Here is a 26,278-nt window from a genome sequence, read left to right as displayed (position 1 = left end):
TCAAAAAAAAGATTTTTCAAAAATAATCTTTTTTTTTAAGAAAGTTTCCTTTTTCTAAGAAAAAAAGATAATTAGAAAATATTTTGCCTCCTCCTCCCCTTAAGAAAAATCCTAGTACGACCCGATTATGAGTTAATAAAAGGATTAAATATTTTTGCACTTTGAATGATGGTCTGCCATTCATAATTAGAATCAATTCAAGAATTTAAAGAATCACCCTCAGATAAGGCTACTTTTATCTAATAAATAATATGAAATATTATCCATCAATCATTGTTATTTAATTTGATTTGCAACTAGATGAAGGTAAACGTATAGGCTTAGTTTAATTATTTATTATTATTAAGTCATCGATTAGAAAGAAAAAAAAAAGTTATTTCAAATTCTGGAATTGAGGTTAAATTTGTTGTTATTTTAATACAATGAAACTTAGTTGTTTTAAATTGGAGAAAATGCATACTAAATGATCAGATACAAACTTGTTTGACTGTTTTTATTTACCCTAATCAAATTTATAAAACTCCGGTTTATATGAGAATTTGACATTTGGATAATAAATTTTATTTTAAATAAGATATCTTTACTTATTTCTAGTGCAATTTTATGTTAATTCCTAACCTTTTAACAAAAATATGTATTTTGATCGAATTGAGTTCATTCTACGAATGTACGAGTCAAAATTAATTTGAGAATAAAGATTGTTTTAAATTAACTACAGAAACTCATTACTGTAAATATAGTTTGTCAGGAGGCATTACAGTGAAAGCTGATTTAAGAAAAAATCATGTAATTTTTTTGTGTAATAGATAATATTTAATAAAAATTCTTTATTTTTCATGGCTTCATGAAACGGGTAATTTTTCATACGCACTCGAAAAAACATATCAACTTAATTTTTTTTTAAACTAGAAAAAATATATGGTAACTAACATAGTTTCCTAATTAAATCATCCAATCTCCATATGGTCTATATACATTTTCAAAGAAAATAAGAAAAGAAAAAATATTTCACACTGTTGATTTTTATATTTAAGCGTATAGAAAATAAATGACATGGGAGATCATTCTTATTTTATGGATTTATCTGATTGATATTGTGGATAGTGTCTTATAGAGTTGAATAAAAATAAGTCGTGTTTTCCTGTAGCGTACCAACAATGGCCCGTCAATATTTAATATCAAGATCATTAGGTTGTTAATTATATTTGGCTTGAAATCGCATTTTTTTTCTCTATCAGATGTCACTTATCAGGTGCATTTAATTTTTTTATATTCAGCCGAAATTGTATCTACAGAGTGAGAATACATAATTTCCTTTTTCCAAAAGTAACAAGTATTATCCATAAGGAACATTTTACTTTTGTTTCATAATGATAGTACATATTTTAAGTTTTGTTCTACAGTTTTAAAAATCAAATGAGATAGGTGACGTCCTCCTTTGACTGTACACTGAATAAACTGAACTTTGGTATTTTAACTACCAAGTTCCTCTTTGAATTATTTGTCAATGAAAGATTTTATACGATGCAAAATTTTACTGGCAAAAATATTCTATTTTATAATTGTACATGATTTGTTGATTAGGATTAGCAGTCATGGCGATTTTGCAAAGGTCTTAAAAATGTTGACTTTTTTGCAATAAATCCCGTTCCAATTAACTGATTTGAACAAGCAACTCCAATTTAGAATTTTTAAATGACATCAATTATCGTGAAATTTTGCATAATTACCTGTGGAGTTATTTGCGTTCAAAGAATTTACCAAATTTCAAATTATGAAAATAAATTGAAAAAATGTTAATTGTATATAAAAATTGAAACAATTAAATGTTTTTTTATAAATTGCACCAATAACAACTCAGAAGCTAAATTGTAGTTATTTTAATTTCAAAAAGTATTTTGTCCAGCCAATATGTATTTTCGAAGGCAAATGCACTTTCCTCCCTACTCAAAAGCATGATAGAAATTGACTGTATTTCTAAGAGCACTTAAAAGTATCGCCTCTAAAATGAAACCACAGCCACAATGACACTATTTCTTCAGCTTGATTGCAACGCATTTGAGAGGTGGAAAAAATAGGTACCACACTCCTTACAAAGCGACTCGTATCAGTTATCACTAAGGCTGGCCACGTTTGGTCAAATAAATTACTGTTTGAAAAGGAAAACGGTTGTTGTCTGTCCTCTTTCTTCTTTTTTTATTTATTATTTAATTGTTGGGATAACATCTCCCTCTAATAAAGACTATAGTTTGCCACTTACCTTATTAATCAAATGCCTTTAAAAAGTTGTTTCTCAGCCGTTATTGCAATTAATAGGATCTGCTTCTATCCATTTTCACTAGGAGTTAATATTTTGCCATTTGTATATCCTAGCCACACCTTTCTGATACTCTCTTCATGTTGTGGTCAAGGGATCTCGTCTCTGTGTGCCTTACTCGGTGGATCTCATCTTCTTTAATGGAAGGAGTGTTCATTGTGCAGATGTTCCTTCCCATCAAGGTCTGTGATAGTAACTTTTGACCTATCGAATCATTGCCTCTATGCTCAAAAACACATTAATTCCTCAAAATATTCTACGGAATAATCGTATACTGCTATAAAAACTAATTAGCTCCATAAAAAGACAGAATACTCGACTGTAAGCCCATGTGAGGAACAAAAAGAGTTCTCATCCTCCATCCACTGCTCCTCAATGAAATTCAGAATGTCCTTTTTTTTAAAGACAACTCTGCTTCGTCTCTTACTCTTAGAAAAATACTTCAATGAGTCCTTCAGTTTCCTTGATGTATAGAACGCAGAAATAACTTATATTCAATCACAATTCCATTAATAAGTAGGAGTTTGTGATGTATAATATATATGGATAATTCTATCAGTGGAAGATAATTCTAGAATCTTAAATATAATTCACCTCTCTTTCCTTGATAGTTTTGTCTGCATTTCCTTTCTTCTAATAAATATATTTATATTTAAAATTTGTCTGATTCTCTTCTTATAACTTCTATTAAAATTTATAATAAACATAATGTTTTTTGTTTTTTTTTATTTGTATTTTTGTTTTTTAATTTACCCATTTAACTTACTATTATAAAAATACGTTATAATACTTTAATATATTATCTTATTAATGTTCACTATTTCAATGTAACGATAAAGACGTCATACTTTGTAATATATAATAATAATTAATATCACTTTATAATGCCATACTTCGTACAAATTCAAATAAAGTAAATACTAATTATAATTGAAATATTGAAATTCCCTACTCACTGTGAATGGACCTCTCCAATGTTGCAATCTTGGAATCTCCTTCTCAAGGAAGGAGTCGAATCTTCTCTCTTTAGATGGATGATCAAGTTAGAAGTATGATTCTTAGATTTCATCTATCTGATTTTGGTCTTATCTCTTGGAGAGAACATATCTGAAGAGTTTCGTCTTATCAAAAATACAGGCCCTGATTTACGCAGTTGTAAGTTAGTTTTTTCTGGATTTACGAATAACGAAGAACAACTGATTGAATGATCTCAAAGGGGGCTTCAAATGGTGGTCAGTGTGTTTGTTTCACATCCGTTTCTTCGTGTAAACACTCGGGTATACCCCATGGGTTCGAACATGTAGATGTGCAATTTATTTATTTTAAGTGTACTTGAAGTATGATAAGATGAAGATGGATTTTATTTCCATTAATAATTAGTATATTTATTTCGCTGTAAAAATATCTCATTATATCTTGTAATTATATAATTTACAATTGTTAATAATTTGTTTAATCCATTTGTAATATTTAAATTGAATAATTTATATGTCGTATCATTTGTTGTCGTTCATTTGTTTGATTTTCTATGTAGGTATAACTTGTATTAAAAATGTTAATTAATATTTTTTGGTAATAGTTAAACGTTTTTTCAGTTATTTTTTATTATTTTACCCATACTTTTTTAACTTAGTATCACAAATATACGTTATAATACTTAAATTGATTAATTTACTAGTAATCTACTGCTACGGCTAAACTGTTAGTCTCTAGTTTTTGATTACTCGTTGTATAACATATTATATTAGCAACTTTAATGGAAGAAATTTAGTAAATCTCAATGTTAATAGATCTATAATATAGATATATGAAAAGAAAAAAAAATATGAGTTTCACGAAGTAAATCAAGTATTCCTCAATTTGACAATTTCGACGACTTTTTATATTTATGTTCTAGTGTTAAAGAATCAAGTCATATTTTATCCTCCAAAACCATAACATTAATCAATAGTACCAGTTGTCTTGCTCCCGCACGTATCAACTGCTTTTTTCCTCTTCCAATTGGTACATTACGTTTTTCCTTTACACACATCCTATCTTTACTTATAAGTTATAACCTACATAGGAATATATCAGCTTAAAAAAATTGTGCCATTTTTCCACTTGATCCCTTTGCCTATTTTTTCCTGTCCATTTTTTAATATTGTCTTGATATAATATGCAATGTTCTTAAGAATACATTGTATATTGGTCCCTTCTAGAATAAAACACGTATATAAAGGGTAGAAAAGGACCAGTTGATTTAGCAGCCTCGAGCGTGCGATTTAACACCTTTAGATTATTTTCTTTGGGTTCATGTGAAGTCATTGGTTTACATAAATTAGCCAGCGACATTAGAAGAGCTAAGAGAAAATATCGAACACAAAATTGCTGCAATGTCAGTCAATTTATTGGAAAAGGCAGTGGAAAATTGGGTTCAGCGATCGGAATTATATAAACGTGTTTATGGTGGTCACGCTAGAGAAATTGTTTTTCATAAATAAATGTATATGTTTATAACTTGTACTGAAAAAATACATTTGGCAAAATCTTTAACCATTTGTGTTTTATTTATAAAAAAAAGTTGAAGCACTTTTACTGCAATACCCTTGATATATGTACACTAAGGTGTCCCATTAAATCTAAAGAAATTTTTCAAAAATGCATACTCCCCATTTTTTTTTTTTTAAATCTCTGCTAGTCAAATGAAAAAAATCTCTAAGACAATGATAACAGTTGTTGACCAGAGGTTAAAGTCAATTCGATGACTTGATCGAAGATTGGACCGGAAAATTTACATTAAAATGAAGATTACACAAAAAGTATTATTATATATGTATTTTAACTCATTTGACTATTAGTAAATATATGTATGTCTGTTGTGTTAAACTGTCTAATTAGAAGTATCTCACTGTAATTCAGTAAAACGTGTTTCAACTTTCCTCTAGTACCCCTTTACTCTATATAAAGTTGAGTTTATATTTCAGAATTGATAAATAATAGAACTCTATTTCCTATTTTAGTATTATTTTTACTTTATAAAACAAAATAAATAAATGTTATTAGATATATTTTCTTTTAAATGTTTATATTTTACAGGCAGGATAATTTTGGGCTCATGAACAAAAGCAATCCTTATACGTGGGGTATTAGAAATTGCATTTGGTAATTTTCCTGCCTAATGTAAAGATATTTGGTACTTAGTCTCTAAAATCAATTTTTAATTCGTTCGCCCGAAGAACACTCCGTATCGTTTGGATAGAATACTTACTAATAGGAAATTCATGAATATTCAACACCAATTAATCAATAGGTGCTTCAAGAATAAAGACTGTATCTCTCATACTTAATAGACACCTATCTAATGCAGCTACGAACTTTGGAGTAGTAATATATTTCATATCATTTTTGAGGTTGTTATTGACTCTGTACTTTTAATTATAAGGTAAACATCCTTGGAACTTTCAGATTCACTAGAATCAAGATTCAAATCATTAGAAAAATATTCGTTCCCAGGTGATGAATTAGATGACAAAGAATATTTTTATTAATATTTTTTGATCATCTACTATACGTAGTCTAGATCTTTCCTCTTTTTCCGAAAGTTATTATTTACTCCAAACAAGTGACCTGGTCGACCTGGTTTTCTCAGTTGTTGCAAGAAAAAATTATCTTGTTCAATTTTTACTAATTGGTATGCATTGATATGTCCTATGTCAAATAAATTATCCAGATTAATAATGAACTCGCCCTGATATCGATCAAAGATATCCTTTAATCTCTTAGAATTTTTTAGTATGTATCTCCAAACTTGATAGAACTTAACAATTTTTTTCACAGAATTGAAGAAAGTATGGTGGGTATTCTTGCTTTTCCCGAAGATAATACACTCACGAACAGTCAAATTTACGCTTTGATTCACAGACTTCACAAATGTTACGAAATAAAACTTTAAGAACTTGTCAATTACAAGAAAGTTTCGATCCTATTATTATTTGATGTTTTGTATCACCAATTAAATAAACACTTTTTTTCAAACATTATAAATGTACATCCATATTTGTTGATAAGGAGGAACACATTTGAATTTGAGTACAATCCAAATTACAAATATTAATACATCAGATATTGAGGTTTTTTTTTTTAATTAAACAAGTTATCCTATCTTTAAAAGCAAGTTACCGTACTACAATTCATGTAAAATTAATTTGAACTTTTTTACATATAAATCAGAAAAAAAATTGAGAAAACAGATTGTAGCTCTTGATCTTGGAGCTCCTATTCTATAATTGCCTTTGAAGTTAAAATTAAAGAAGGTCCCAACATTTCTATAATTTGAAATTTAAAATGTACTTTATAAACCTCACTGGCTTCAAAATATGCCAAGACTTATTGGAATACTATTACGATGAATAAAAAATTATTATTTATCAATTCTGTAAGATAAACTCAACATCATCGCTTTATAAAAAGTAGGCTGGACCGTGAAAATTTTTGAAACACGTTTTACTGAATTACTCGGAGATACTTTAAATTAAACATACCAAAGCTTTACATAACAGACATACATCAATTTACTAATAATCAAACGAATTAAAATACATTAAGGATAAGTATTTTTTGTGTAATCTTCATTTGAATGTAAACTTCCCGGTCCACCCTACGTTCAAGTCATCTAATTGACTTTAAGCTCTCATCAGCACCTGTTATCATTGTCTTAAAGATTTGTTTTTCTTATTTGAGTAGTTCAGATCAAACTAAAAACAATGGGGGATTTATGCATTTCAAATTTTTGAGAAAAAAAATTATGTAATATGTCTAGGGACACCCTAATGTACACGCACGGTAGATGTGGCAACCCACTTTGACTGTCATTTACTGACCTTACTTTAACTGTATTTAGCATTTACTAGAAACATTTATTAATATTAATCGGGTAATTAACAACTACCGATTAATCAATGCACAATAAAGAACAATAATAATCAAGTTACATATATGTACTTATCGGATAACAATATAGACAAGACAACATAGTATGTACATGGTAAATATGTTAAAAAGTCTAAATAGATACTCTTAGAATATATGGCTTTGATAAAAATACATGTTTGAGGCTATTTACTCCTGGCGATCAGCCTAGTTCATTTTGTATTTTTTTTTTTTTTTTTAAATAATTGAATTTCATTATCGAATAATTAAAATAGAATCTTTTATTTCAGGGTTTATAGAATATACATATGTATGTACATTGTATGACCTCAAGAACGAAATGACTTTGCAATTACATCAACCCTGCTTCAAAGAAAATAAAGTAGTTAATTTAGAAAGTTTCTTTTTGGACTAAGATGGGTATTTTTTATGTTTTAATGAGTTGACTACTTGGTGTAATAAACATGTTTTTTTGGACAAGAAGATGAATTAATTAAAATAAAGTAAATTGTTTGGATATACACGTTACCAAGGCCAGTTATAGGATTTTTCTTTGAGAGGCGAGAAGGTTAGACACTATTTTTTTCAAATTTTTCCACTCAAATTTGGGGGGGAAATTTCGAAACGAAAATTTGGGCCTATAATTTATCCCAAATAACATAAAAGGCCTTCTTAAAAAAATACCTTACGCTAATTTTATGAAAAATAATATATTTTATTCATAACATTTTTTGAAAAAAGGTTATTAGTGCCTTTCGCCTAAACTTTTTCACTTATCTCCGTGACATCGGCTAGGGCACTTTACTCTATACATATTATCAAGATGGCTTCAAGATCCATCAAATGTTTCATAATATATTGAGCGTTCAAAATTTTATTGAAGTAGATACTAATGCAACATGTTATTTGATTTGAACAAATAGTTGCACTTATATTTGTTTTTGTAGGCAATTAGACTTTGGAAGCTCACTTTTGCATGTTCGATCCCTTTTATTTTGACTAACAATATCAAAATAGAAAAATATATATTACGTTACATAAAGATTATGTATTTTTTAATTATACAATTCTAATGAACCTATTCAGGGGCGTCCGCAGGGGTTGGGCTAGAGGGGCTTCTCCCCCAAAAAAAAAATAGAGGGCTTTATTTTTAAGAAAATTTAATATTTGAAATTTTATAGCAAAAAATTTACCTTTTTTTAAGCTATGGATTTTTGAAAAAATTTCCCCAAAAATTTTAAATTATTTGATTTATTTTTCAAAAAAATTCCAAAAACCAAGCACAACCCACCAAAAAAATATATAAAGGATTTTTCATTAACAGCGCTCACATTTTTTTTAAATAAAACAAAAACGGTTTGAGATATCGACGATTTCTTTATTTGCCGTTTAAATACATTTAAGTTAATTTATGAATGAAATTCGATGTAGTTTGAATGACCACCACATGCACGTTTTACGAAGTCCAATCGTTGAACCCAATTTTTGACTACTTTTCCGCATAAATTGGCTGAAACTGCAGCAATTTCGCGTTGAATATTTGTTCTGAGCTCTTTTAACGTCGACGGATTATTGGTGTAGATCAGGGATGTCACGTGACCCCAAAGAAACTAGTCTAGAGGCGGCCAATTTACTGGTCCATTTCTGGAGATAAGCCGCTCACCAAACTTAATCTTCAATAAATCGATTGTAACATTTGCTGTGTGTGAAGTGGAAGTCTTGTTGAAACCACTTTTTATCCAAGTCCATATCTTCCAATTCAGGCCAAAAAAAATTATCATTATCGGTTATCATGGTGCGGTAACGATTTCCATTCAGTAACGTGGCGATTGTCATCGTCGACGAAAAAGTACGGCCCAATGACACCGCCAGCATACAATCCACACCATACAGTAATTTTTTGGGGATGTAATGGCGCCTCATGAATCACATGTGGGTTTTTCCGGCCCAATAGCGCATATTTTACTTGTTAACAAAGCCATTGAGCCAAAAATGTGCCTCATTGCCGAAGATGATTTTACGTTGAAAATCAGGATCATTTTCGAATTTACCTACAGCCCATTTTACGAATTCCCGACGTTTGAAGTGGTCAAGCGGCTTCAGTTCTTGTGTCAACTTGATCTTATACTGGTGTAGGCCAAGATCTTTTCGCAAAATTCGCCACAACGATCTCACAGAGATGCCCAACGATTGAGAACGGCGCATAAGAGACAAATTTGGGTCATCTTGAATTGATGCGCTTGTGCCAGCAATATTTTTTACACTTCGTGCATTTTTTTTTCTCACTGGCACAGGAACATTATGTAGCGTGTATGTGGACTCAAATTTTTTCACCAAACGTTGAATTGTTTATTTTGGAGGTCGATTACGTTGACTATAAATTGGCGTTAACGCTCTTAAAGTTTGGATCAAAGACTCACCACTTTTGTAATAAATTTTAATAATTTGCAAGCGTTGCTCGTGTGTGTACTGCTCGATGATAAAACTACTACTATTTCTGAGCACAGCTGTCAAAGAAACAATAATATGACGTCGTTTTCGAAACCTATCAACGTAAAATGTGAGCGTCCCTTTTGAAAAACCCTTTATATAATCCTGCGGACACCCCCGCTATATCTGATTCGTTTTCCATTTGTAACATTCAAATGTATGTAGACGCGTTTAAAAATCTATTACTTCCCCTCAAGTCCTTACATAAATACTTCCCTAGTATGTTTATCCATCCCAACATTAAAATGGATATTTTACCAATATAAAAATTTATTTTTCTCTTTGGTAGGTGATACAAAGGGAGACTCTAAGGTAAGAGGCGGCAAGCACATGAATGGAAAAAGTTAAATTATTAGCTTGAATTCTGATAGGTATAAATTTGTCTATTTGCATTATAAACATCTATGACTCGCGTTATTGTTTGGGATGATATTTTTGTAAACAAATATTACCATTATATTCTCCTCGCAAATATGCCACATATAATAAAGTAAAATAAAGTTATATAACTATTTTTATTAATATGTAAGACATCCTTAGATACAAAAATAAATTGATTAATATTTTATGGAATAATTTATAAACACATATCATAACAAGTGTCAATTTCAAAGAAAATATGTTATGTTATGTTTGTAAAAATAAAATAAAAAAAAGTGTAACGTGACACTGAATATGACAATGTTCTCAATGTTGACTACAAGTGAATTAATAAAAAAGATATATGCACTAGATAGTCAAGACTAGTGCTGTAGTGTATCAGTCCTTATTTAGGACGGAGGAACGCAGTCCAGTCCGACTTGCTGGTCTTTAAAGGAAGTAAAATCGATCCCTCGTTTTTTGGTTTTTTTTTCATTACTGTGTTACATAATAAAATGAATTATAGAACTAAGTAAAAATAATATTATATTATATTATATTGCGTTATAATGAAAACATTAATATTTTGGCAAGATATGTGCAATGCTCTTAATAAATGTCTCATGTTTCCTATTTAGCTTAATAAACCATCGATATTTCACAGTTTTGCAGAAGCGTTTTACTACCGAAATGCCAAATTAATGAGGGAGGATTAAAAAATCAATATCAGAATTGACGTGATTCTGATGGAATTTTCTATGCTGATTTAGAAAAATGGTTAATTGTTGCCTACTTTTATAAATAATATAGATCATCCTTCCTTAAATCTTGTACGATCATATGGTGCACTCGGCATTTAAATCAAGAAATTATGAAAATGTTGTATCAAAATAATATCAAAGAAAATATTTTCAGCATTAAAAAGTGTTCTTACCTGGGAAATCCAGACTTGCAAGTCCAACCTTTCTAAAGTTCAATCAACAGACCAATGACGTAAACCATAAATCATAATGCTTCAGAAGATTATTTCATCAAAATTGCACATTTATTAAATGACGATCAATTTAATAATGCACAGGATGATGTTGAAGGATATCAACGGAAATTACCGAAGATGGTACCAACGTACGAGATTTGGCCAGAACTATAGATCGACTCATTACAGTATCATAAAATGGCGTCCATCCTGTACAAAAAATAATGTCTATCAGCTGAGGCTAATCTAGCTGAATTTCGAATAGTTGAAGTTTCATTCTATTCCACTTTGCATCCGTATCTGCAATAAAAAACAGACCTCAATTAAATCCTTATGGAGATCAAAGACAAGCGCAAAACAATATAAATTAGCTCAAAAAGAGTGCTGTAAATTTGGAATGCCAAGAAATGTACATAAACGAAATAATTACCAAGCGAAGGATAGAGAATGTTTTTCGTGCCATAAAAGAGTTTATTAAGCTTAGGTATTCATGTATCCAATACTTTATGTGGAAAAAGAGAAGAAATAGTCAAATTCACAAGGCATTAGGTTGTGAATCATTTACGTAAAAAGACTTCCTTCCAATCATGGTAATCCTTTAGTCCCGTTGACATATATCCCGACCAAAGAAGAGCTTTGAGAATCCTCACATTGCCGATACAAGAGCTACGTAAACTCTCATTTCGGAGGATGTATCCCTTTTGTCAATAATTCACAGACAAAAAGTCAACACTTGTATATCATGGAGTAGTCAATCTCTGTTTGTATCCTGATCCCACCAAATCCCAGATCAAAGAATATGTTACTCCTAGCCTACAAGATAAATTAATAATTAGAGTATTACTTTACTAATCTAAACATCGTCCCATAGAATTTTTCAGAGCATTTAATCCAAATAAATTCCCATCCAAAATCAAAAAACATGTTCTGGTTCAACTGCATTTGCTCCACAAAAAGAAAGAAAGAGTCATTAGAAGTCAGAAAAATCAACATTGATCCTTCACTTTAAGTTATAATTGCATTTACAAAAAGGGATGACAACTATCTAACAGCAAGATTAGCATTGGAAAATGATATCAGCATAAATAATTTACCTTATCACCACTCTGGACGCATCTTCACTAAATAATGGTCTGATCTTAGCATCGATTCATCAGGCTTAATCATTTTACATGGCCAACGTATAGTAGTACCAAAGAACTGCCTAAAACAAATCTTCTCTGAGCTTCCACTTTCCCGAAAAAAGCATTAGAAAAACAAGAGAACGAGCTCAATCCTTCCATTTTTGGCCCGGCACTAATAATGATATAAAACAATTGTTTTCATGATGTTCTAAATGTATAGAATTATCGCCTTCTAAATCCCTCAACTTTTGCAACAGTCATTATCTTCTCATCCGTATCTGTGGATCTCTTTGAAGCTAAAGGAAAAAAATAAATAGTATTATTTGATTGTTATTATGATGGCCTTTGGTTTCTCAACACAAAAATACTAGCAGACAGTCCATAATTAGAGTCCTAAACAAGCTATTTCAAGATTACGGGATCCCAGCTAATATGAGAACCTACAGTGAACCACAGTTTCGAAATGACGTCAGAACGTTCCGCAGAAATTTAATTATTCTACATGAAACCTCATCTACTTATCAAACAAAAGTCCATCGGTCATGCCGAAGTTCCTATTTAAGCAATGAAGACTCTTATTTTGAAGTCCGTCAACTACGAGAACTATCGAAATAGAGCTGTGTAATCTGCCACGAAATGATAATCTATCCCTTCACAATGGTTATTCACCCATACAACTCCTACACATGAGAATTAATAATTAGTATTACTGATTACCATTTATTTATCCAAACCCATATCTTTAAGAGGGGGAGAGACACTAAGAAGAGTTATGATATTGGGACTCGTAATCTGTCCATACTCAGACCGGGAATAGAAGTCGTAGTTCGCTACTCTCAGAAAAAGGTGGTCTCAAAAAGCCTATGTCCTCGAACAGAGACACACTACTCAATCTCATACCATATCTCTCAATGGACGTACAACCATACGATATAGGAAGTTCTTGAAACCAATTAGCATTCTTCTATCACTTTTAAATAATTATTAATGAAATATACAAATTGCGGGATCAGAGTTTGTTTTACTTAGTGTTTATAGTCAATATATTTTCTTCTTCTCTACGAATTAGCCGGTTAATATATATAGTTTCGTGATGCTTTAAATTTGGATATATTGTATAAGACCTTAAATGAATTAGCCCTTACGATCTCGGAAGAGTTCTATAGTATTCATGTATTAATTCACTTCCAATATATTTCTTTATATAATGTACTTAGGTATTCCTTCTGTATATGTCTACTTCTGTAAATAAAACCTCAGTCCTTCTTTAAATCTCGTCCCATCACTACATATATATGTCCGGAGAGGGTCATAAATAAAGAATATATTTATATTCTTTGATCATAATAAAACAAAAGGTGAAGACATTAGAAAATGGGAAAATCTTTGAATTAAGGTCTTCAAAAGAGAGGGTGATTATTACATCTAAATATTGTATTAATATTGTTGTAATTAAAGAAAAAAAAAGTCTGTTAAAAATAGTAAAAACATACGATACGGTTTTAATCCAAATCTAGTCCGCTTCGCGTACCTTTTTTTTTTTTTTTAACTTTGTAGCTCATTTTTTTATATTCACCAATATTCTTTAATCATTCATGACGAGACATTGAAGACTACTTAGAAAAAAAAGAGTAGAAAATGTCTCTTTATGTTCACATAAAAAAAGTACTCTCGAAGCGACTTGTACTGGGTCGTTTTTATAGTTTTAAAAAAATGGATCTACTAGTCTCAAAATTCTTGTAATGTTATATTAAAAAAAAAGTCTAAAATGTCGTTACACTACTATTATTATCAATCAATAATTTCATTTATTAGAAAATAATGCAAGAAATGAGATGGAAATTATTTTTGATTATAATTGTTTTTTTTGAGGTACGATTGAATTAATTTACTCTGAGAAGTATAAAATTTATATTTCAAATATTCATATATGTGTATTGTACATAACTCAGTTTTCTATAATTTGTTGAAAAAAATTAAACGAAGGAAGAAAAATTGCAACGCGCTTTATTATTACTCTACACTATACATATTTCTTTGATAAGGTCCACGAGTGTAGTGAAAAACCTCGTTTTTTAAACTAACAAAGCGATTTTTTTTATAAAATAAAATTTTTACACTCATATTACATTACAATAAAAAATTATTGTTCATGTATCATCATTGTTGTAGAAGTTTTAGAACTAATCGGAAGTGTTGACCCGAAGTAGCCCTTCGAATTTTTGCTGCGTGAAATAAATATTGCAGGACATTCTTACCCATACTAAACCTCAACTCATGGTATAAACGGATTTTGGATTAGTAAAAATTGGTTTCGTAAGACACACTCTACTGTGGACAGACCTATGCATGTACATGACAGTTTGTAAGTCTCAAGCTGCAATACTAAGCTTTTTTTAAAACCTTTTTTCAATAATATAAAAAATCATATGGATTCATATATAATTAAATATTAGGAAATTTGTGGGTACATGTATTACCATTTACCATGCAGTATAATTGGAGAAAAGGTAGATGAGTTAAAAAAGATTGAGAAGTACCTGATTATAAAATTTTTATTTGAACAATCTTGCAAAGATATTTAAGAAGATAGCCAGCCTTTGACAAAAAATATTGTCGTCCTTTGGATTGACGGAGTAATCTAATCTGTACATTGAAGAAGAACGTATACCAGGTATTGTTGTCAATTAATTACGAATATTGAATTCCGATCCAATAATAATTGAATACAAAATTTTAATTCCTTTCAGAGCAAATTCTTTTTTTTTTTTATTAGCTAGGGCAGTGGTTTCCATATGTATCTTCTTCTTTAAAAAATGACACATGCACAGAAGAAGATAATCATTTTCCTTATTTTGCCTATATTTTTTTATAAACGCATACATCAGATTATTTTAAATATACAATTGTTAGATGATAGTACAGTCTACATATAGCATTTAATAATTTTTTTATGACTAACGTATAACGCGTACCTATTTTAATTCATTTCAATGAATAATTTAAATAGTAATTCATCAAAACGTTAATTTCTTTATATTCAATTGTGAAATTCGAATAGAAAGATAGCAAAATATATAATTTTGGGCACCTTATTTTGATACTCCAAAGCAACTTTTCTGGCCTATCTGTAATCTAAAATTGAAAAAAAGTTAAAAATCAAACTGATCTTAACTACATGCTATTTTTATTTAATATTATCATTCAAAGTGTTTTATTATTTTGCCACATAACCTCGCCACTCTCTGTCACTTTGTTTTCATACGAATATAAGTCAACAACACACATGCCCCAATAAGTTAATAAATATAAAAGTGGTGTCCACAGAGCGTAGGCTGGAAGGGCAATAACCCCCCCCCCAAAAAAAAAAAAAAAATTAAGGAATTTTTGCTTTTTACTATAAAATTTAATATTTAAACTTTTTTTCAAAATATTTAATAATTGAAATTGATTTTTTTTCTCAGAAACTTAGTTTACTATCAACAGCTATGGTTTTTGAAAAAAAAATATCAAAAAATTTTATATTTGAAATAACTTTTTTGAATTTTTTTTTCGCTAAATTTAATTTTTTTGTAAAGAGCTGTGGGTTTTTTTTGCAAAAAAGTCCAAAAACCAATCCCCCCCCCAAAAAAAAAAATAAATATATATATATATAATCCTATGGACGCCCCTCTATATGTACATAGAGATAATCATTATTATTGATAAATGGTGACGAAACCCCTCATTAAATATATGGAATGAAATCACCCAAGAGAGAAAATCTCTTACATACCTAATATGTATGCATTAAGTAGATAAATGGATACATTCATATGAATTTGTATGTATGTATAAGTGTAATAAGCGCAAATCCCTTTTGAACCCCTCCTTGGAGAGATATTCAAAAATGGAATTGAATTAGAGGTTTGAGGGCGTTTCCGAATTTATTATATCATGCCTCTCTTATTATGGAAAGGCTAATATATAATAGGTACATGTGTGTGTAGGTATCCTCTTAAAATGATGATGTTCATCTATGGAAATATATTTTTGGTTTCATAATTTCCTCCTTAAAAAGTGAGGCTCTGTATGGTTCATCATCATCATCAGTATTCCAATTTTGTATTTTTTTTTTTTATCTTAACTAACTGAAAAAATCTTTATATATTATGTGTTTTCTATACATAGATATTATATAGACTCATTTTCTATTTTTTTTAAAATGGTTCCTTTAAATATGCCGAGTGTTTTCCGTTTAAGTGTATGATCCTTTGAGGAAAAAAAATGATGTACAAAGAATTGTCATATTTGGAGATCATTAATATGAATGGATAATAACTTAAATGTAATAGATCTTAGCCGAGAGTGTATCATTTGAATTTATGACGTAGGAATTTTTATAGAGCGTTCGTGTTGTTATGAGAAAAGGACGGATTTTTTTTTTTTTTTTTTTTTTTTTTTTTTTTGCCCTTGGACTTTAGAAAAATCCTGATAAAGTGTAATTTCATATCATTAAGCCCTTCAAATTTATAGCCATTGTATCAGTAAATCTTTTATTTGTTAAAAGGGGAGAAAGATAAGATGTTTGATAATTAATTATTTGAGGAAATTTTAATAAACTGACCATAAGTAATGAAAAGAACCGATAAAGAACTCAAATAAGTCGAAGTAAAACATTCGAATACTGGATGAACAGACAACGTGTATAGCAAACAATATATTGAATTTGAAGTATACTGGGTGGTCCATTGAAATCTGAATACTGACTAATTCAATACTTAATGAAGGTTGAGTGATTGAAATTAATACAAGTACAAGTCGAGAAAATAAAACTCGAACATGATCGACGAATTTCCATTCGGGCACTCCCTGACGCTAGAAAAATCCCGACAGAAGTCTGCAAGCAGGTCCACGTTTCCAGGACCACCGTTTACTCCGTTAGAAAATCTGAAACGTTGGAGAGGAAGAAGGGTTTTGTCAAAAAGACTAAACTGGACCAGGTGGGGAAAAAGAAAATACCCAAGTCCATAAGAGCACATGCAAGAGATCTCGGGGTTTCACACCAGACAGTCCAGAGAGCTATCAAAAAAGTGGATGGAAAGAGGTTTGTTAGGGAGGAAAGGCCACTTTTGACACCCCCATATGAAGGAACCCAATCTCCTACGTTGCAATACTCTTTTGAATGACCTCAAGAAGGTCAAAGCCAAATGAGACATCATCTTCAACGACAAGAAGACATGTACAATCGAACCCATTAGGAAGAGGCAGAATGACAGTACTTAAGCATTGAAGACATTGGTAAATAAAGGATGACACTTAGTACTATAAAGCACCTAGCCTTCGCCATGTCCTTGGACTTTGCGGACTCAAACGCAAGGCAGCCCCTCTGGGGTGGTTCCTGGTCGGGTACAGACCCTGATATCAATCTCTCCAATATATCGTTTGGGTGCATGTAGAGGAGAAGGCCTGCAGTCCCTATCATTCAAACACCGAGGGCACCAAAGCCACTGTTAGCCAGCACTGGGACGCCATGACAAATGACTAGATCTGCAGCGGGTGACAATGACCCGATAATGGAAAAAAGTTTAGAATCTCGTTATTCGTATAATTTAATATTATTTTTGTATTTAAACACGTGGCTTAACTCCATATAGTCCCCTTAAAATCGACATTTGCTTTATGTTAATCACGGATAAAAATATACATAGACGACTCTGGTTTGAATGCTTTGATTAATTTCCTACTTATTTTAAAGATTTTAATCATTATTTGCGATAGCTTCTAAATAATTATAAATTAAATAATCTGGTAGATTTAAAAAATATATATTGACCGTTAAAAATGTTAAGGAAAAGTGTTTCTTAGCATAACACTATAACCATGATATTAATATACATATATACTTGTATGAAGCATGTAATGCACTTACATCATAAACAGCTTAGGTGTGAATCCCTACTTTTGTTTGTATGTATGAAAACAAAGGGGAACTGTTTATAATTTCATTTTTAAATCATGTATTGCCCTTCAAATAGATTTTGATGTATTGGTTAGACGCCACTTTTTTTCTCTAGTATTAAATGATTAACATATTTACCTTTCGATTCGTACATTAAAAGAAGAAAAATGTATACTTCATCCACACAATATAGTGATCTATCGCAGTGGTTCTCAAATGGGGTACACGTAGCCCTTGAAGTACTTGGAGGCATTTCAGGGGGTACTCCAAATTTTGAAAGAATATTTAGCAAGTGGTAAAAAAACTCAGGGGTGTCCACCGAAGGTGGATTAAAGGGGTTGTAGCCCCCAAATCAAGGAACTTTTCTTTTTTATTATAAAATAGTAAATATGTATGTGTATTTGAAATTTAATTTATTTTTCTGTGGATAGCTATTTAAATTTTTAACAAAAATTTAATATTTTTTTCTCAAATTATTATAATGAAATTTTTTTAGAAATAAATTTAATATTTTGAAGTTTTTTTCAAAAATTTAATTTCTGAAATTTTTATTCAATTTTTTTTAAATTTTTGGATTTATTTTCAAAAAATTCCAAAAACCAAGCCCCCCTCAAAAATATAATCCTGTGGACGCCCTTGTCACTGAAGCTAAAAATGTTTTGCGCTGGTAAAGGGGTACTTGCGTTAATTAAATATTTTAGATGTGGTACATCACTAAGAAAGGTTGAGAATCTCTGATTTATTGAATAATTGTAAATTTGTATGTACATAAGACACATTTTAAAAGCTTGTTTTTTTAAATGTTCGATACATCACCAAGTTTCTAAAAATAATAATAAACATATTTGTGCTTCATAAAAAAACGGAAATCGTACTATTAGATATTTGATAGATAACCGATCCATATATTTATGTACATAAATTAAGCCGATTAATGGTTAAAAAAATTTTAATTTTAATTAAAAGTCACGTATTTTGATTTTCAAAATTGGAGAGTATTGCATCATTCACATGGTCAAAAACTATTATCATTCACTTAAATACGCAATGGCTAGAGTAATAATGAACACCAAGGAATTTTATGTTTCTTTTTTTAAATTTGAGTTCTGACATATCCTATTTTTTATATAAATTTAAATCTAGTCTTTTATTAGCACACAGGAATGTTTAATCAGGTTTTAAATATAATTGAATCTATTTGAAAAAGGAGGTTCACCATTCAGGAATTAAATAATAATGACAATTGCTAAGGCAAAGAAAATTCATTTTTCACACTACCAATTCAAAAAAACGGCCAGCTAAAAAATTAACACGATTTATATCATTAACTATAAACTTGTGAGCGCCTGCTATAAAATAAGAAGAAGAATGGAAAAATTACTTTAACGACTAATGAATGAAATTAGTAGTGCATTATTTAACTCGCTTTTTTTTCTTTTTTTTTTTTTTTTTTGGTTAGCCGGAGAGTGAATTTTCTTTAAATAAGCTGTTGATGTTAATATTTTAGTTCCTGACGAATGAACTTCCTTTTCAACACTAGGTGTAGAAAAGTAATGAGACCTTCTAAAAATACAGTTTTTCAATAGGTGTTGTTGATTAAATCTTAAATATCCGATATTTTTTCAATTGCTTAGATTCTAAGCCTTTGATTGATGTACATACTGTGAACAAAATTTTGTATATGTTGCGATAGAGGCAAGAAGAGCAATCATAGGCAATTTAATCCGCGCTGGGAGAACCACCTCGGATATCATGAATGCCTTCAACGTCAGCAAGGTCACAGTCTGTCTGGTCAGAAATCGTTTGGCTGATAGGGACAACCTTAAGGACAACCCCATGAGTGGAATACTCACCAAAGTGAAGCCGGAAGACATCATGGAGGTCTTTCAGGTCAATCCAACGATGAAGATGCCAGAGTACACCAAGAAAAAGAAGGTGCATCGGCCTACTGTGGGCAAGGTCATCCGAAAGGCTGGAGGAAGGTCTCTTAGAATAATTGAGAGACCACTCCTTTCCCAAAGTGAAAAAGAACTCCGTCTTCAGCAATGTTAACAACTATTAAATGATCTGAAGCGCAACAGCAACCTGGTAATATTTTTTTCTGATGAAAAGACCTTTACCATTTACCCATTCTACAACAAGCAAAATGATCAGGGGGTATACTTTGGCAAGGCTGACAACAGCATAAGCACAGTCACCAAGACAAAACATATTGCTTCTGTGATGTTGTTAGGGGTTGCAGCATCAACTGGAGAAAAAATGCCTCCAATTTGGTTTTCTGTTAGATACCGATTACTTGCGGCCGACTACTTGATTGTGTTGAAGGAAATTTTTTTCCCATAGATCACCAAGACCATGAATAAGTCCAACAAGGCCACGTACGTATTTTAGCAGGACTGCTAATATTGTACAAGAGTGGAATGGTTGCTACATGAACTTCTGCTCCAAGAACCTTTGGCCCTTCAGAGCCCAGATCTGAATCCACTGGATTACTCTATTTGTTGGCAAATTGAGAAGAAGACCTGCAAAGTCTCCCACCCGAATATTGATACCCTGATGACCTCTGATAAACAGCAGTGGATGATCATGAAAAGGGGCTACGTTGCCAATGTGTGCAAGGGGTTCCAGAGGTGGTTGGAGACTGTCATTGAAGTTAATGGTGGCCAGATTCATAATTAATGTGCATTATTATAGTAATAAATATTATAAAATAAAATTTTCCATGTATAACATCATCTTGATCAATTATGAGTATTCTAATGACTACTTAAATGTAGGTCTAAGTACTTTTTCTACATTGGTATCATTGATATATACGAAACCGGATTTAACATTTGTGAGTGCTCATAAAAGACGATGAGTAACGTTGAGGATTTGTAGTGGAGTTATAATTGTGAGTCCTTGTTGGAGGATCAACATTGACCTAATTTTTACCTTTGTCCTTGTTTATTTTCATAGCTGCTTGTAGCTGTTCTACTGATACATCTTGACTACTAAGCTACTCTCTTTTAAAACATTGTCCAAATTGTCACGGTGGCGAAAATCAACATTGTCACCGTGATAATTTGGAGCCCTAAGGTCAGAAGGTCATTTGTCATATTTTTCTTGAAAAAAAAGTATCGATTAAATTTAAATGCCCCTATAATTACGGATATAAAAAAGTAATATAAAATATTTAATATTATTAAACAGAGTTTGTCTGTATGTACGTACACTCTTGGGTGTATTAATAACATAAACTCTTGCTTCTTCCAATCTAAAATGAGGTTCCATACAGGAAATTTGGACATTTCATTACGTGACTATGAGATAAAATTTGAGTATTCATTGAGGTGATACAATTCAATTTGACAGAATTGTGATCTTTTGCAAAAAATATAGATATTTGTCGGGAAAAATATTTAAAAAGTATCATTGTTTCGACTCAAGAACCATCCAGCGAGTAAAAAATAAGATGCATGTAATCCGTATAGTCCTTTTTGATCTAAGAAATAACAATATTGTCTTACAAATGAAATCTCGCAGACTTTTTGCATGTAACATAGGATCGAGCGTGCACTTCATATTAAAAGGAAAATAAGTACATTATATGAAATTAAATCATTTAAATGTTACTCCAGAATAGCAACGAGCGCATGTAGTTAAAGGTCAGATTAATAATTTTTTATCTCCAAATACAAAGACATTTGTCCTCTTTCTATAGAATCCTTAGGTTAGTTTGTGAAGAGCAATAATGACTTTTACAATTCAATTTGAATTAATTGAATGTCTGGCTAGGAAATATGTAAGATACAGGGTGTCCACGATAAATTGGAACTATCTTAAAATTCAATCTGCTTGATAAAAATGGAATTTGGAGTGTATTTGTTAATATGAAAAATTTAGACTAGATATTAAACAATAAATTTATTCAACATGTCCTCCCTCAGCAGCCACCATCTTCTCCATCCTGCCCCTAAAGGATTTGCATGCCCTGATGACTTCCGCGGAATCGACAGCATTCCACTCCCTCGTAATGGAGGCCTTCAGGGCCTCGATGCTCTTGTGACTGACCTTGCACACCTCATTCTCCAACTTCCCCTACCAGTAGTAATCACACGGATTGAGGTCGGGTGAGTTGGAGGGCCAGGTTTTGCGATCCCAGAAAGTGATGTCGTGGGATTAAAGAGGTTAGTGGTCCTCATGGCGATGTGTGCGGGCGTTGAGTCTTGTTGGAATATGAACTCCCTCCCAGCGGCCGTAACCTTCATCCAGGAGATGACGAACTCCACCATGACTTCGTCGTACCTTATCGCGTTAACCCTTTCCTTGGGATTGAAGAAGAAAGGAGGCATCACCTCACCTGTGCTGCACATGACACCCAGGGTCATCACGGAGGCCGGGAACTTTGTGGTGAAGACCACAGGGACCTCTTCTCTCTCCTTGGCAAGCCACCTGTCATTCTGGACGTTGTAGCTTCTGTCGACAGTCCAGTTCTTCTCGTCGGAGAAGACGACGATTCTTCCTCCATGGCTCTTCAGGTGATTGAGGAGACGCTTACCGTTGGTGAGCCTGATGGCCTTCATGGATGCCGTGAGGATGTACGGTTTGGCCATTCGGTATAAGCTGTACCTGAAGTCTTCATTCACAGCCTTGGAGACCAGCTGCTTTCTCACTCCACGGTTGTGGGCCAACCTGGACAAGGAAGTCCCCGGCGAAGCCTTGATGGACTTCCAGAGGCCTTCAAGGAAGCGAGCAGTGCGGATTCGGTCACTTCTCATACTGTGGCCTTGAGGCAGACCTTCCCCTCAACCTCCCAGGCATTGAAGACCCGGTACACCGTGGTCTTGGGGTAGTTAAGAAGCTTGTAGATAGCAGAGTGTTTGTGTCCCGTGCGAGCCAATTCGAGGATGGTGTCTCTCCTTGCTTGTTCCATGATCACTAATGTTTGTTGTCAAAACAATTGTGGTGGAAGTTATAATGTATTGTTCATGCAACCTTTTATATTAGTATGATTTAACTCCGAATATCCACATTATGGATATAATGAAGTTTAAAAGTATTTATCGTGGACACCCTGTATATCTAGGATGTATTGTTTTCAAATCAAGATAAAGTTCCTTCATTTTAAATATGAATTTATTGTAAAATACATTTGTGGATGATGCTAATCGTAAGAAAGATTATAATAATATAATAGCCGGAAATTCAAAATAATTTTTTCTAGAGTGTTGAGAATTGCTCTTGCATCTGAAAATTAAAGTTCAAATTAAATTGTATTTTTTAAGTAATATTGTATGTACTGTAATGTTACAAATCTTCTGTATATATATATAAGAGAGATTGTGTTTGTGTGTAGATGTCCTTTATACCTTCCCACACCATTGAACCAAGGAGGCTGAAATTTTGTATGGTTCCCTCTTTTGAGCTGGGACAGGGTAAGACGAGTGTGTCGATTATTGGGGAGGTCATATAAGGGGCGGGGCGCTAATGCTCTACCCAAAACCCAAATACAGTTTTTTGCAGCTCAAGGAGACTAGATAGGGGGTTAAGTTATTTCTCAATAAGTGATTGGTGTTTCGAAAACAACTATACACATTTCTACGTTTTCTAAATTTATTAAAAATCAAGAAAGTTATGTGCTAAAAAACAAAACTGTGAAAATTGCAATTTGGTTTATTTCAGGTGCAAAAAAAATGAACTTCAAATGGAATATGGGACTAGTAAAGTGAATAAAGTTGGTAGAAATTTGGCTTTAGATTGGTTTGCATATAAATTTACAAAAGAAAAATTTAGTTTTAACTGAAATATCAGTCATTTTCCAAAAAAAATGTCTATTTTTTCTCTCTTTTTTTTTCCATCAAACGTCAATTTTCAGTTTTTTAAGAAAAAATACCACAAGACGATTCTTTTTGTGCAAAAAAATGCTGACACAGTATCATGTCAGTAATTTTTGCAATATTTGCCAATGAACCAGTTATCGAGTGTTATTTTTTCGACTACATTATTCTCCATAACTTTTAAGTTTTTGCAAGTACGAAAAAAATTATTGGTCGGTTTGGGTTTCTTTTACAACTCTAATAAATGCTATTAACTATTTTTTTTGCAAAGTTAGTGCAAAAAAGTTTTCTGCAATTTTCTTTACGAATTTCGATTAGGAAATTTTTTGAAGTAAATAAAAAATGTATTTTTCATTTAGAAATTTTTTAAATTCATATTTGTTGATATGTTATTTGAAGTTTATAACCTAATATTTTTTTTTAATATTCATAATAATACTACTAAAGTTATAAGAGGTGGTTCTAGGACACATTGCCGAAAACCTTATTACCGAAAGCCACTTTGCAGATAGCCATTTTGCCAAAAGGACACTTTGCCGAACAGGCACTCTGCCGAATGGCAGTTTGCCGAAGTACCAGTATACCGAATTATTATTTGATGATGATTCATGTTACAATAAAATGTAATAATAATTCCCATTCATATTACTCCAAAATTAAAACATAATATGTTTAATATTCTCAAAAATTACAATAATTAAGGTTTCATTAATTAAATCACTTAATTATTAGGAAGCTGCAAAAGTTGGTTCGAACTTCAATTAGATCCGTTGTATCAAAAATCATGAAACTGCTCAATAAATGAATTAGAAAAGAAAATATGTTTAAAGATTAATCAATGACTCAATGAGTGTAGATTGAGATTCAATGGCCAATGCAACTGAAGAATAATTTGGATGGAATATGTTGGAGATCCTATATACTTGTTCAAGTTCTGAGGGACACTTCTTGTTCTCGAGGTCGTTTGGGTCTGTTCGGCAGAGTAGTCATTCGACAAAGTATCTGTTCGGCAAAATGGCTTTCGGCAATAAGGTTTTTGGCAATGGGTGCCCCACGAGAAGAGGTAGTAATATGTGCTTTTTTGTTGGGGGGGGGAATTTGCTAATTATCAATATGATTTCAATTCCCTCTTTAGCACGAGCAACGCCGGGTAATTCTTAGCTAGTATATATATAATTTTTTAACTACTAAAAATACCTTCATTGTATTTTATATAATCTTTCCAATAAGTATTAGCTACAATTAGAGTTGTAGATACCATACCGATCATAATATTAAATATTATGTATTTGATATCCTTTTAAAATTAATTTTTTAATAACTAATTACAATTTCACTAGTTCAATAACAATGGCCCCATGGTGTAATGGTTAGCACTTTGGACTTTGAATCCAGCGATCCGAGTTCAAATCTCGGTGGGACCTCTCTCTTTTTTTCTTGTTTTATCACCTATATTACACAAAATGTAACTTAATTCATTTGATTAATTTATTAATTCTGTTTATTACATATCATTTTAATGATGAACAGGAATGGTTCGATATTATTAAATATATATTAAGAAATGTAAAAAACAATATGCAGATGTACCTCTACTTACGAGTTCAATTATTTTCCATAAATTGTTCGTTTGTTTATTATTTACTCGTATTTAGAGGTAAAAGTAGGTTACTTTCCTAGCTTGTCTTTCAGAGCTCTCGTTAGTAGAGGTATTACTGGGTTTCCTAAAATTTATATTTTTATTTTGCAGAGGGTAATAAAGAATGAAAATATTTTCCCCCTTGTATTAATAGTCATTGAATAAATCATAAGTGCCAGAGGGATGATGGTTATCTCAATAAGAAATATTATATATCAAATTAAAATACCTTATAAAAAGATTTAAATATTTGTCAGGTGTGGGGTTCGAACCCACGCTCACATACGTGAACCAGAGCTTAAATCTGGCGCCTTAGACCACTCGGCCAACCTGACTGTGTGTGATTTGTACTTAATAAAATACATTATTTTATAATATATTGAGCGAAGTAATGTTTTATGAGTCATAGTTTGTTTTAATACAGTTTAATTTAATTATATTTTACGCTCTCAATAGTATGTATTATTGATAAATATTCTTTGGGAATTTTTATGGTGGAATGCCCCCACCTCACCTCACCCCTTCTCCTTTATTGTTTTTTTAATTCATTTTTCCAGTTCAGAGGTTATTCATAATAATAATAACAAAATAATTCCTCACGTATGTATAATATGTACATATCTCATTCTCAGGGGAAATAAAGGTCCATTAAATGAAGTATACGAGTACTATGTACAAAGAAGCTCATTAAATTTATTAAA

At 31.5% G+C, this 26,278-nt stretch overlaps 1 protein-coding gene and 2 non-coding genes across 8 annotated transcripts in view; 1 reads left to right on the top strand and 2 right to left on the bottom strand.

The window, feature by feature from the left end:
* LOC121114753 (uncharacterized) overlaps positions 1 to 13,449 on the bottom strand; it is a 170,333-nt gene extending 156,884 nt beyond the window's left edge. For 2 of the 6 annotated variants that reach the window (XM_040708805.2, XM_071887211.1), the window contains exons 1-4: positions 12,896 to 13,449; positions 12,149 to 12,474; positions 11,485 to 11,867; positions 11,013 to 11,354 (exon numbers count right to left, since the gene is read on the bottom strand). The gene's annotated coding sequence lies outside the window, so the exon portion shown is untranslated. Of the gene's footprint in view, positions 1 to 11,012; positions 11,868 to 12,148; positions 12,475 to 12,895 lie in introns of all 6 variants that reach the window. The other 4 variants (XM_071887205.1, XM_071887208.1, XM_071887207.1 and 1 more) reach the window with 3 other exon arrangements.
* Positions 13,450 to 25,290: 11,841 nt separating this feature from the next.
* TRNAQ-UUG (transfer RNA glutamine (anticodon UUG)) lies at positions 25,291 to 25,362 on the top strand. Its single transcript has one exon. It is a non-coding gene; the product is annotated as a tRNA-Gln (tRNA).
* A 466-nt stretch (positions 25,363 to 25,828) lies between these two features.
* Positions 25,829 to 25,912, bottom strand: TRNAL-UAA (transfer RNA leucine (anticodon UAA)). Its single transcript has one exon. It is a non-coding gene; the product is annotated as a tRNA-Leu (tRNA).
* Between the last annotated feature and the right edge of the window lie 366 nt (positions 25,913 to 26,278).

Source organism: Lepeophtheirus salmonis, chromosome 3 (genome assembly GCF_016086655.4).
Source record: "Lepeophtheirus salmonis chromosome 3, UVic_Lsal_1.4, whole genome shotgun sequence".
Classification (NCBI taxonomy): Eukaryota; Metazoa; Arthropoda; class Copepoda; order Siphonostomatoida; family Caligidae; genus Lepeophtheirus; species Lepeophtheirus salmonis.
This window is presented reverse-complemented; position numbering and strand designations above follow the sequence as displayed.